Source organism: Corylus avellana, chromosome 4, assembly GCF_965113065.1.
Source record: "Corylus avellana chromosome 4, dhCorAvel1.hap1.2, whole genome shotgun sequence".
NCBI classification, from domain to species: domain Eukaryota; kingdom Viridiplantae; phylum Streptophyta; class Magnoliopsida; order Fagales; family Betulaceae; genus Corylus; species Corylus avellana.
In genome coordinates, this window is record NC_142493.1 from 26,348,034 (window position 1) to 26,362,393 (window position 14,360).

Sequence of the window (14,360 nt, forward strand, 5' to 3'; positions counted from 1 at the left end):
TGATTAAATTCCAATACGCCCCATCATCTTTTTGTTTTAATTACCAAAGTAGCCCTATGGGCTTAAAATTTCCAGACGGGCCCACTAATGCTGACTTTGTGTTTATACTGAGCTCCTAATTTTTGTGGGCTTCAGTTGTCATGGCCTCTAATAAGAGACTTTTAATAGGCCCTTGTCATGGCCTCATTCACATTGTAACTATCAAAATATATAGGGAAAAATACGAAATTTGTTCTTGTGGTTTTACTCAGTTGCAAATAGTTTGGGGTTTAAAAAGTAATTAAACTCCTTGTACTAAGCAAAAAACGCAATAATATGTCTCTTGATCAAACTTATGTCTAAAATTTTGGTGGAAACTATTGATGCAATTTTTGGTCCACAGTACAGCTAGCCAACAGTTTTTCTTCATTATTGGGCGGAGAAGGAGATTCGTATACATCTATGGTATTTCTGCAAAATAAACGTATGGTCAAGGGTCTCCGGTTAGGGCGCCGAAGACCCTCCAACGCTCAAGTTAACATCTCATATATGGGTAAAAATATAAAGCTATGGTATGCCCAAAATACTGAGTAATTTGTGTGAAGTGAGATTTGTGAAAGGGAGAAAGAAGAGTCTAGGGTCTCCTAGAGAGAAAGACCGAGAGAGAGAGAGAGAGAGAGAGAGACCAAGTCTTGGAGAAAGGGAGACCTTTCTCTTTTATAATCCAATGGTGACACATGTCACTATAGGAGTGGGTAATGGCAAAATGATAAATAAACATAAATAGATTGACACATTTTATCCCTAACATAAACCATCATAGTGCCACTAGTTTGCCTGCGTCAAATAGGTTGGTTATCCACATCCAATAGATCATAATGGTGGTTTTGACTACCTCCATTTTTTTCTTTTTTGTTTTATGTTTTTTTATTATGAGTGACATGTCACAACGTGAATGATGCTAACATGACGCTATGGTTTGCATCAAAATTTTAGACAAAAAGTAAGTCAAAAGACCCATTTGTGTGTTTGGCTTACCAATTGCTTTCGGTTACTTATAAATTCAAGAAGGTAATGGCAAATTAATAAAACCATGTAGATTAATTTTACATTTATGATAAGTTATAGCTTAAGTTGTAAAAAGATGAGAACTACTTTATTAATGCCTAAAAAAAAATTTCCTTTTAAAATTTTTCTTCAAGAAAATTGAACCAAAAAATGGCTCAAGTTTATAGGTAACAACCTCAATCTAAATCTGACCACTTTTAATCTCCGGTTCTTTCATTCCACACACAACAATTTTATAGATTCAATTTTCTTCAACCCAATTTAAAGAAAAACTTTTTCCTTCAAATTGATCCTACCACAATTTTCTGCCTGTTTTTGGAAGAAGAAAAAAAATCAGGACATGTTTATTGAAAAAAAAGTTAAAAGTATTCAGCTGCTCCACAACCCTACACTCAAAACTTGATGGAACTTTAATCTCACCCCAATTGCCGATTGTTGGCAGGTGCATTGAATCAGTTCAGCCACTATAGAGTAATAATTGAGAAATCAAGAGGCTTAAGGAAAAAAAAAAAAAATACAAGGCCATCTCATGCAGCAGCTCAAGCACCAAGAGACCAATCAGTCAGAGTGAAAGCCAGGGTTGGTAGTTTTAATGATGTCAAATAGATATTTACAAAATAGATAGCTTCTTTCTGATAGCTCCTTTACTTAGCACTATCATTAGAAATGTGGAACATCTATGATTCAATCAAAACAAGTTTGTATTTAGTATTAGAACACAGTGACAACATCAAGCTCATACCACCTCTTTCAATGGTTTAGGCCACAACAGAATTGGCTTCCACATAGGCATTCAAAAGCCTTCACAGGAGGATGATCATGATCATCAAAGTCAATGCCATAGTCCTGTGAAATATAGCATGATCACTATTAGGTAAGTTACACCATAATGCCAAGCAATTCAAATATGGAGCATGCTCCTATAAAACTTGAGCCTCCTTACCCAGGTCAGCTCTTCCATGGCTTCTACCTTCATTCTTGTGAAAAAAGCAAGCTGCATGATTTTAAAAAAATATATATGTGAATCAAGTGATATCACACATTCATATATATATATATATTTATTTATTTATTTATTGAGACTTATGTTCATGTATAGAGATCAAGACATCAATAAATGCTCAGGCCCCATACATGATAGTAGTGTCGATTTGGAGTCGCCACTTCAACTGGGATCGCAACCAAGGTAGCATCATGGCATCTAACCAATAAATTAAACGTCGTCTCATAATCAAAAATGTCGTAAGAGAAGATGATTAATACAACCAGAGAAATACACAAAACATAAAGATTCACTGAAGATAGCATCCACCTTACCAAATAGAAAATAAGAGATGACAAATTAACAAAGGATTCACTTGAATAGAAGTTGTTGAATTAATATCATCAACATCGAGAACTATAAAATGCTTAGGACTTCAATAATGTTGACGATCCAACGATACAACCCTACATTAAAGGTAGCTACAATCTTGATGCTTGAAACAAACAGAAAAATTGAAGTGTTTAGAGTGAAAGACTAACCAACAGTAATAGAGCAAAGTCGTTCCACATGCCACATGCCCAAAACACAGGACTCATTGATGGAGAAAAGGATAAGTTCATAAAAGAAAGACAAGAACCTAGAGAGCGTGTGTGTGGGTGAGTGAGTGAGTGAGAGAGAGAGCAAAAGAAGAATCTAATATGCATAATTTACCTAAGAAATCTGCCCTTAACATGCATACCCTTCTAATAAAACAGACTTAAATGCACACAAATGACATGTGCAACACACATTACATGAGTACCTGTGATTGATAAATCTTGCAACATTTCCATATGCTGTTGCATCCAAATAAAGGGCCTCTTCATCCTTTAAGTCAGCATCTAGTGGAACCGAGTAGGTATGGTTCTCATTACCAGAGCTTTGTAGGTTTCGCTCATGCAATTCCGAACTGGTAATTATTTCTCCAACATATTCACAAACAAAAGCACCTCTAGCCTCTAGGCAATTCCTGAAGTGTTCGAAGACCCCACCCTTTCCCTTCAACCGTCAAAAACACCTGAAACATAAGTCACTAATCAGTAGCCTCTAACAATTAAATAATCTCCTCATCATTACTCCTTAGATTTATTTCATTTCTACACTTTGGATGAGGCATACCTGTAGATTTGCTGAAATGTCATGCTGAACAACTCGGTTTCCACACTTCTTACTGCATTTGCATTTAAACCAACACTCCTTTATAAATCTTCTCAATAAATGACCATTGCATTTGTCAGAATCCTTGTTCTTAGACCTTTTTAGTGGACATTTCTGACAACAAGAATCTGTGTCTAAATTCATCGAGACACACTCTTTTAGAAACCTCTCCTTCACCAGTCCCCTGGGCATGTAAGCATATTCACCCCCGGTTTCACGAGCACATGCACAAGGTATAGGCGATGATAGACAATCCCCAAAACAATGTGAACAACAATCTTCATCCGATATATGAGCAAGTGAAAAATTCACATTAGCTTTATCATGAACTAAATTATGCGAAATATATTTGAAGGTTGGCAAATCTTCAGGACTCCTGCCATTTAACAGTGAGATCTTTACCTTCTCTTCTCCTCCAGTTATGTCATCAACATAGTCACTGTACTTCAAAATGGGAATGGGCAATGACGTTTCTGAACAGCCTCCACTTTGCATGAGTTAGAAGAGTATGGATCTTTTAGTACCTTTAACCTCCGTTTACTTTCACCACAAATGTTCTCAATATACTTAATATTAAAACCAGCAATGCAATGAAGACCACCCAAACCACTAAGGGCTATAGGTTTGGGAATTTGAGGTATTACCTCAAAAAGATTCTGAAATCTGACTAATCAACTTGACAAACTTGAAGGAATGCAATAATTGCCTCCATAACCATATTTGTCATCATGAATCTCTTGTGCATCAGATATCTTTACTAATCCACTTAACAGGCTTGAAGCAATGCAGTAATTGCCTCCATAACCATCTTTGTCATCATGGGTCTCTTCTGCATCACATATCTTTTGTGCTGGTAAATTGATGGACCTTAGATGTTCATCAACAGCAGATTCAGTGCCTAATGCCCAGAAGAAATCACAAAATTCTGTCATCAGCTTCAACAAAGAGAAGTTTGGTTCTGTAATTCTATATGATTTAAGAATTCTTTCTTCAACCATTTTTAGAAATGCATCCAAACTTGGAACATGAAAATCAGACCACCCAGAAGAGTTACATGTCAGGAAAATTTTCACCTCTCCCTTGGGAGATGAAGCAATGTCAAAATGTGATACTTCTGAAACACAGTCACCTTTGTCCTCCTCATTCAAGGATTCAGGTTCCAGGAACTTCAAGCCATCTTCTTCAACGTCAGTACCTTGTCCATTTGAAAAACCACTTACACATTGAAGAGCTACAAGAAAACAAGACATGCAATCAGAAATGCATCATAAACAATTTAATTTTCAATAAAACTTACTGGAAATGGAAAGACATTAGACCTATTTCATAGAATCATGTTGTTTATTAATCTATCCTCCTATTAAACAATCACCTAGATAAATACAAAACAAAATCACACTGTGATAAATTAGAATCATTAACCTTTATCCACCATGTCTAAAGATTGGTATTCCAGGAACTCTAAGCATCTGCTTTGGCATTTGAAGCACCATCTAACACAAAACAAGCTGGGATGAGCTAAAAAAATACAAATATAGGTAGTCAATCAGGAGTTTAACGTTCATCAAAGCTAATACAAATTAAATTGGAAAACGGCCCCACTTAGTAGGAGCTAAATGTTAGTTTCTGAGCCTCACAATCCATATCTGAAAGCACACACATACACTGTTAGTTTCTGAGCCTCACAATCCATATCTGAAAGCATACACATACACACATACATTGGCCCCATGGAATAGAATTGGAACACAAATGAAGATCAGTTTTACCACATCTTCTAAATACAGAATTCCAATTGCCATCAAACAAAGAGTTTTTTAAAGTCAACTTAACCTTCAAGTTCTTCCCGATTTTCACTAGAAGTGATAGACATAATTTGGCCTCACGAGACACTGAAGAAAAACAAATAAAATCCTCTTGCCTTAATTGAGATTTCCATTAGAAGGAATAGACATAATTTGGCCTTATGAGGCACTAAAGAAAAATAAATAAAATCTCTTGCCTTAAATGCCAAAAGGTCTGTTTTTGACCTAATTATTCTTGTCATCGTAAGGTGCAACTTGGCCAAGAACACTCAAACTGAACTTTATCTGGCAAACTTTCAGACGTCAGCTGTTACTTAGTATAGGGTTTCAAACAAAATGGAATCAGAATGCAGGTTGTTAAATTTGCCACTGGTTCTTAAACAAAAAATAATCACGGAGATGGTGGTGAGAAACAGAAAGAGCTTGAGTAAATCATGAGCTAGCCGACTGTCTACAGAGTCTACAAAGTTAACAAAAATGCTTGGATATACTATTCACATTTTTTAATTAACAAGCCTGAAATTTATTTTTGAAATTGTTATTGAACTAACAGAAGACTACTACCTGGAAGATCCAAAGAGTTGTTATGATACATCCCAAGCACATTTTCTACTGGTGTATGGTCCATATAGGGCTCAACCTTCAACTTTGTTAAGGGCTTAATACTAGTTCCTCTCTCAGAAATTAAAGCAACTTGATGAGTTACTCATGTCTTTTCTTTCTCTTGAAATGATAAAGAACTGGACTTAGCCCTTTTGTAGAAAAGATGAGGTTCAGATGGCTCATCTTCAGGCCATTTTTGTCGTTTCCTTCTTTCCGAGTCTCGAAGCACAGAACAACTTTGAAGCTTGAAGAAAGTTCAGGTTTATCCAGATAAGCCCTTGTAGATGATATAGTCACTAGCAGTGAATTGGAGGTATCCGCATAAGAAATGTTCACAGGGACCAGAGCCGGTCCTTCCTGCTGTCTTGGGCGTAATCTCCTCACTAGAGGTTGAGAGTCTTCAGGCTCTGAACAAGTATGAGATTTTGAGGATGATTTGGTTTCATCCTGGTGTGCCCTTCTTCTTACAGATGCTCTCTTAGGCTGTGATCTGGAGTTAGCTACACGAGCAGAAGTGTGTTCTTTCTGGTGTCTTTTGCGCAATCTCTTTGTTGGAAGTTCAACAACTTCAGGTTCATCATTCTGCTTAGAGTTTACACCCTGGTGAATGTATCAATAAGCAAATAAGTTATGAAGAGATATGAATATGTACCAACACACAGATCTTTTCTTCTGAATAGTTGAATAGATCATTAAAATAACATGAAACCTTGGGACAAATATATTTTGATATAAACACATGCTGGTGTAAAGAACAAATATGCATGCCAAGGCAAAAAAAAAATACATCTTTGCTTTCAGGTTCGAGTGTTCTTCTTTCTTCTTAAATTCCACTATCTGCTCAATAGGCATCAATAAGCAAACAAACTAGGAAAGAGGTTTGGATTACATACAACAATTATCACATATAAAAGGATGTGCAAGTGAAAGGAAAACATATCAATATTATCATAGTTCATCGTAACTACACAGTGGATGAGAGCAATAAGTACAAAAATAAAATAAAATAGCATAACTAATCCGTCAAAACACTACAAATTGACAAAAGAATAGAATATTTAATATAAACCAATAAGGTGCACCTTGTCTTCCTCTTTCTTCTTCTCCAATAGAACATCAAGCAGAACTTTATAGCGATCTTCTTCAATAAGGGTCCACTTATTATTATACAATTCTAGAAGTTCATTCAGCACTGGCTTTACTTCATCTTCAGGGATGCCAAAACGCTTCATTGCCCTGCAGGCAGTAGCCACTTTTCTTTTATTTGGCGGCATTGCTAACTTCACCCCTTCACTCACTACAATATGATCCCATAACACAAGATGAAGTTACTATACTCCCCCAAGTACTATATACAAAAGAAAAATAGAAATCACCAACGACGATTTACATAAGATGAAAAACCACATATCAAAGCAAAGGCCTCTAAAACCCCAATGTCCCAAGAATGTTAAAAATTCAAAAGAGACACAGCAACATATACCATGAAATGCAGACTAGCACATCACCAGGATCACTAAAATATAGAGAAAAATAGGCAGTTTCCAATAAATATATATATATATATTACTAAAAAAATGTTGTTCAACATGAATTAACTAATCGCATGAATGAAATTTTACATAAGTAAACTAGATCTAATGCCAAGGAAAGAACATGAACTCGATTCAAATGCTATGTAAAAAAAGAATATAGCACGATTCCACAGAAAGTCCAAAGACCTGTAAACTTTAAAAACCAGAGCACCTAATAACACAATAAAAGCAGATGTTGTTAAAACATCATCACTCTCGCGAGTCTCGCCGCTCCTCTTCTCTTCTCACTATCACAGTATCACTAAGTTGCTCCCTCTCTCTCTTGCCGCTTCGCCTCTGCGTGTGAGAATCACAGAATCTTGGCTTCTGTTTGCCATTTGAAAGCTAAAATAACAAGAAATAGTTATCACAGCATGACTCGCCTCATTCAAGTGGGACATCCCTACACCCGGTCCCCCATATGCTTCATAAACAGTCTAAAACAAATATTAAAAAGAAAAAAAAAATGCACAAATCCCTAACAGGTGTGTGAAGTAAAAACAGAGAGAGAAGCGATAAAAAGCCATTTGCTTTCGCACTATGAAGAACAAGTTCAGTATATAAACTACAACAAACAGAGTGGAGATCAAGAAAGCTTCAAACTTTCACACGAACAACAACTTTTCACCATCTAGTAGTAACAACAAAAGGGCAACACAATGTGACACACCCAATACATAAAACCTCTTAAATGCAAAAGAGTTTTTATGGGTCTTACCTTACAAGAACCCTAGGCCAATTTGAAGAAGAAAAGCAAAAGCACAAAAGGTTCATCACCTTCTTGCATTCATTTTGTTCTTGGCACTTATTTAGTTATTTGTACGTCAAAAATGACAATGGCAATCATCTCGTCTTTCTTTCTTTCTCAAGTTCCCATTCCTACTCGACAACTATGAAAGTAGCCACGTGTAGCCACTTGTGCATGCCAACTGGCTAAATCGGCCACGGGCAGGAGCAACTATAAAATAACCATGAAAGATAGGAGCGGTCGTCTTGTTGAGAGGAAATGTTAAGGTCTTTTTTAGTGGTTTTTTTAATGTTCTCATAACTGTGATATGACTTTTAAAATTATCGTTGAATTTAAGACTATTATTGCTGAATTTTTAATCTATTGATGATTTTAAAAGCCACATCATAATTAGGAAGACACTAAAAAGAACACTAAAAAAACACCTAACATTTCATGATTTTCTTCCTATTCTTTCCTAATTTTTGAAACAATTAATTGTCAATAATATTCATGTATATGTGGATTTTTCAGGTTCTATATATCAATCTAAACCATCTAATGGCTCGTCGCACGTGGAATACTGATGGGATAAAAGTATAATTTTTACTATTATGTTATCTAATTAACAAAATCATAAGTAAACATGAAATCAAAGAACTAATTAAGCCTCTTGTTATTTGTGGGGTGCCTTGCATTAACTAGACTAGTCTAAGCAAATTGATCGGATTGAATTATTTTTCAAACTTTTCCATTATTATTGTTATTTGTTGGTTGGCCAGACATGGAAATGGGAGGACTTCGCTTTTTCATCGGGTCCACTTTTTTGTTTTTTTTTTCTTTTTTTTTTGGTATTAAATAGTAAATACCATATCCATATGCATCCTAATTATTAATTAATTAAAGAATAAGACAAACCAAAAGGATAAGATTTACATTTACCTATAAGAATCCAATCTCCTTCCTACTTTTTAACAGGAAAATACTCTTCTTTTACCTACTTCTTGGATTTTTTTTTTTTCCCATTATTTATTAGCTACATAATTAATTGCCAGAGGTATTGTAAAATATGAACCGAACCCCAAAACGGTACACCTGCTCCAAGGCATTTGTACATGCAATGTGATTTCCATTTCACGCTTCACGAAAATAATAAGATTAAGGACATATTTGGAATTTTGTTTGAGAGCCTAAAGTGTTTTTAACATTCAAAAAATCTATTTGGAGAAAAAAATACTTATTTGGTAAAAAAATTAAAAGCGTTTTTAGGGCCCAAAAAGCCTAAAAATTGTCAAAACGCACTTTTGGTAAAAGTTTAAAAATAAAGTTTTTGTCCAAAAACTTTTTTTTACTTAAAAACTCTATTTCTCAAATGCAATCTCAAATAGACTCTAAAAAAAAATTTGCTCTTTACAAGATGCATCAAAATGAACTTCGAGTTTTCTTGTGGAATTGTGGGACAATATTTGCTAGCAAAAAAGTTTAGTCAATGTTAGAGAATATTAGGTAATTTGATTTCATTGTAATTAATTGTAATCTCCTATAATCAGATTTAATGATAATTAAATTTTATTATAATTAGATTCGATGGTAATCAAATTATTTTTATTTGATTACCAAACTTATATACCTAAATTCTCCTATAAATAAGAGCATTTGTATTGTAATATGTATCAAGCAATAAGAGTATAATGTAACCCTTTGGCTTTATCTGTGGACTATTTTTTTATGGTACCAGAGCAAATAGACTAATGTCAATTATTAGATCATGGATTGCAATTTTTATCTATATACTGTTTTATTTTTGTTGAAGAAAAATAAATAAATAAATATTTTTCATTAGTCAATTATCCAACCCACTTCGTCCAACCGACCCATCCACGGCCCATCGCCGCTACCTTTTGTTGCCTCCGGTAACATTCCATCGGCCATTATTGGTCAACAGCCGCCGCACCTTCCCAGCCATCCACACAGCAGTAGATCTGGCATCCCAGCCCTGGAGCTTCACCGCCTATGCGATGCCCAGACTCTACGTCGTACCGAACGATGCTCAGCTCATGCCCAAACCACTAGATCTGCCGGCACCTCCACCATCAATCCTAGTCCGCTACACTCAGATTCAAAAAGCAGCGCGCCGTCCAGAACCATCCCATCTTGCCGGCGCCAGCCATTGCACCTTCCCAACCGTCCACGATCTAGCGCCGATGTTTGTCGTTCTCAGCGTTGTTCGCATCTTCGATCTGTAGTCTCCTCCATTGGTTGTCCAAAGCTCATCGCCGGAGCCAGCATCGTTTTCCCTCTGCCTCTGTCTTCAAACAACGTATTTTTCTTCGTTCCTCGAGGCTTGGAGGTGTGCTGTGCGTGTGTTGAGAAGTAAGGGTGTCAAGGCGGTTACGCTAACCGTAATCGCCTTAGCGGTTAGTAGATTTCACTAACCGCAACCGCTAACCGCCGGTTAGCAGTTAGTCATATAGATAACCGCTCACTAACCGCTTTTTCAAAATTGGGTTTTTTTTTGCGTTTTTAGGCTTTCTTTAGGGCTTTTCGGGGCTTTTTGGGCTTTTTTTTTTTACCCTCTTTTTTTTTTTTTTTTTGGTATTTTTAGTGTCTTCTTGGGCCCAATTGCTATTAAAACAGCCCATATTGAAAAATCAAAAATATTTGACCAAAAAGAATCTCGGTTGAAAAAAAGGAAAAAAAAAAAAAGATCAAAAGAGGCCAAATTGCCCATCCTTTGGCTCATAGTTGGCTTATTTCAGGGCATTTGCAGTATTGTTTAAAACCCATGCCATTTCAGCTCAAAGTTGGCTCTCACTTCAGCCCAAAGTTGACAATCTTTTTGTTTAGTATTTGTGGTATTGTTTAAAACCTAGGCCTACTTCAAACCACAGTTGGCTTTCATTTCAGCCAAAAGTTTGTTATCTTTTTTGGCCCATAGATAGCCCTCTTTTATATTGTTTTGTGGTCTAAAAAAAAAAAAAAACTCAAGGTTTCAAGATCTTCCACCTCGAGTTTGATGGGAGATGTTAGAGAATATTAAAGAATTTGATTTCATTGTAATTAATTGTAATCTCCTATAATCAGATTTGATTGTAATTAGATTTGACGGTAATCAAATTATTTTGATTTGATTACCAAACTTAATTATATACCCCAATTCTCCTATAAATAAGAGCATTTGTATTGTGATATGTATCAAGCAATAAAAGCATTTGTATTGTGATATTTATCAAACAATAAGAGCATAATATAGCCCTCTAGGCTTTATCTGTGGACGTAGGTCATAGACCGTAAAATCTTTTGTGTCTTATTTTATTATTCCGCAATTTATTTCATTTTCTATTTAATTATGAATTTCTTCAGTCAATAACTTTAAAAAAGAAAAAAAGAAAAATCAATTTCTACCACTTAATTGATTGATTAACACAATTCAGACGACGATTTCAACCACGTCATATGACACATTTTAGAGTAGAGAGAGAAAACAAGAGATTTAAAGTAGTTCAGCGTTAAAAACTTACGTCCATCATGATAATACCATTTTTTTCAACTCCAGTCTCTCTCTCCATTTGGTAATCACATTTAAAAACCCTATCAACCATATTCTCTCTCCCATATAAGCTCAAACTCCCCCTCAATAAATAAAGTCCAATACGTGAAATATATAATTAAAAATAAGAGGTAAATTTCGAAAACAAGGTTTGTACCAAAGAGCTTCCTTTGATACCTTATTAAATCACTAGTTATCCAAAAATAATGAATTTAATAATTTAATTAATATTCTAACAATATTAAAATATTGAGACTCTACATCTTATGTGCGTATGACTCCATCCCCTACATTCATATTTGGAGATATGATGCATGAGGGTGCCTTCAAGAAAGAAAGGGTCCAGACAACAAATCATTTGGATTGCTGATAATGTTCAGGTACATCCTCTTACATATGTCAAGAAAGAGCAGTTTTCAAATTGTGATTTGAAGCATCATTTGACTCTTTTTTTTTTTTTTTTTGGGTGTGTAAGTAAGCATCTTTTGACTTTGATCATGTTAAGATATGATTATTTGAACACAACTAAAAGTTTGAAGATCTCAGATAAGTTAGGTACTACCTATTCCTTTGTTTTTGGTTTCTAGCCTTCTAGGTATTACCTACTCTTGTATAGAAGCTAAGCAGAGGCAATATCAAAGTCAAAAGGAGATATATCAATGATAATAACATGGATTAACATCATATTGCATTATACTGTGGGGGCTAATTGCTCCATGAACTCAGGATCAATTCTACAATAAATCATTTCAATATACATTAGAGTAAATGATACACCAATTATAGTTTTGCAATTTAAGGTATCTCAGTCTGGTGCCAACCACTAACATATCATATCATGACAAATCTTAGAACTGAGGTACAAGAGTTCCAAGGTTCCCACAAATGCATAAGGCAGCCTGTAACAATGGCCAAAAAGGAAGAAAAAAACATATGAAGGGAAAAAAACGAAACAGAAAAGAGAATAAGTTTATCCAGAAAAAAGGGTGTTCCCATGAATTAAAAAAAGTAGCCAAAATTAAAATTTTTGCCATCATTTACTTTATTGTTTTGTTTTTTTTTTTTTTTTTTAAAGTAAAAGTTTTGCCATCACTTTCCTGAATAAAATGCTCCATTAGCTGCAATCAGACCATCAAACAGAGCAGAACTAGAGTTTCTGGCAAGATAATGTGCCCGTCGCAATGATTTTTTTTTTTTTTTTTTTATATAATTAATCGAAATATCATTAAAAGCGTAAAGTGCCCCATGTATAAAGAGTATACAAGAGAAGCCGGGCCAAATTATGGTTGACTTCAGGAATGGCATCCAAGCAAAAAGAAAGAAAAAACAAAAACAGAGAGAGAACTTGAGGATATAGCTACATTCCATGGACAAAATCAGAAACATTAAAGTGACTGATAGGTGAGTTTCAGCTAAATCCAGATATTAAAGTGGGGGTTTATGTTTTAGAGAAAATATATATATATATATATATATATATTTTTTTTTTTGATATTCCCTCATGCCATTTGCTATATTACAAACCACAATGTAGAGGGCTTCGTACTTGACTCTCATAATTTAGGGTATTCATCCTCCCAGTAATTAGTTTTTGCTTATACTCATCATTATAAAATAGAACAAGCTGCAATTACATAGGCTTAGAGCCACATTAAGGCAAAGATTTGATCATGTGTCTCTGCATAATAACAACAGCATACATGTTTAGAGAAGTTTCTCTTGATGGAAACAACTTAAAACACTACTATGGCTGGGTGCATAGACTCAAAAATATTCAGTTGAACACTGATCAGGCTTATTATAGCATCCAAATATGAATTTTCCTAAAGTTAAATGAGTTCTGTATTTTCAAATTATTATTCCTTTTTCTGTTTTCAATTCAACCAAAATGAATACCTAACTGATCTATGATATACAAAACCTCACATAGAAACATCAAGAAACAGTGACAAGCTACCTTGTGCAACTTTCAAATGATATCCTTCACTCTGAAAATAAGAATTCTGGGGCTACTTCTGTTCTACTTTCTTGGCTGTCCATCAACATGCTTGCAGATAGAGCTGTAAGGGCTAAGAACAGTAAAACGAGAAGGTGGGAAGAATACTGAAAGACATGAATAGGGAAAACAAAATTGTTAATTGCCATGTTAAAACATGAAAATTTACTTACCCAAAACTCGTTGAAACATGAAAATAAAGCAGCAAAGAAAGGACCAAAAATTTAAACTATTGTTGCTGTGAAAATTTGTTAATATAAAATTGAATACCAGTCACACTTCAAAAAAAAAAAAAAAGTTAAAACCTGAAAGGTACATATATTCGAAAATAATCCACAACTCTCTCTCTCTCTTGGAGCCATGCATTAATATGAAGCATCACTAGCAATTGCAGATTTTGGCAACTGCCATCTAAAAAGTGGTCCACAGATTAGGTAGCAACAAATCATGATCATGGTGCTGCCATGAAGCACCATCACCAGTTGTGTTAGAAAGCAAAAGAAAAAGAAAAATCTGTGGCTAAATTAACTATTGATGTCATGCTCTAGACTTTGAAATCTAGGTAGACCATAATTAAGCATAAAATAAGTATAAAACCACATCTCTTTAAGCAATGACTCAATCCGTTGTCTCTCCCATGAAAAGCAATTCCAAACACAACACTTTGCTAAAAGCGCCAAGCAGATGCACATAAGTTCTTTAAAACTCTTTAACATAAATGAAGGAGGGAAAATGAAGACGGGCACGAATATCTGTGTGCGTGTGGGTGCATGTGGGCACACGCATGTGTGAATTTATAACACTAAACATATTTATCAGTATATTTGCATGCATAAGAACCACATACAGTGAATTAAAAGAGTAATATATATCAAT

General features: G+C 34.9%; 1 pseudogene across 1 annotated transcript; it reads right to left on the minus strand.

Annotated features, from left to right (window-relative positions):
- Positions 1-1,723: 1,723 nt before the first annotated feature.
- On the minus strand, positions 1,724-8,013 carry LOC132178310 (putative inactive histone-lysine N-methyltransferase SUVR2; annotated as a pseudogene). The gene is made up of 10 exons (XR_015911904.1): positions 7,930-8,013; positions 6,720-6,934; positions 5,599-6,237; positions 5,430-5,494; positions 4,652-4,747; positions 3,191-4,460; positions 2,835-3,089; positions 2,182-2,248; positions 1,991-2,041; positions 1,724-1,893 (listed from the first exon to the last, which is right to left on the minus strand). The product of XR_015911904.1 is annotated as a putative inactive histone-lysine N-methyltransferase SUVR2 (transcript).
- Positions 8,014-14,360: the final 6,347 nt, after the last annotated feature.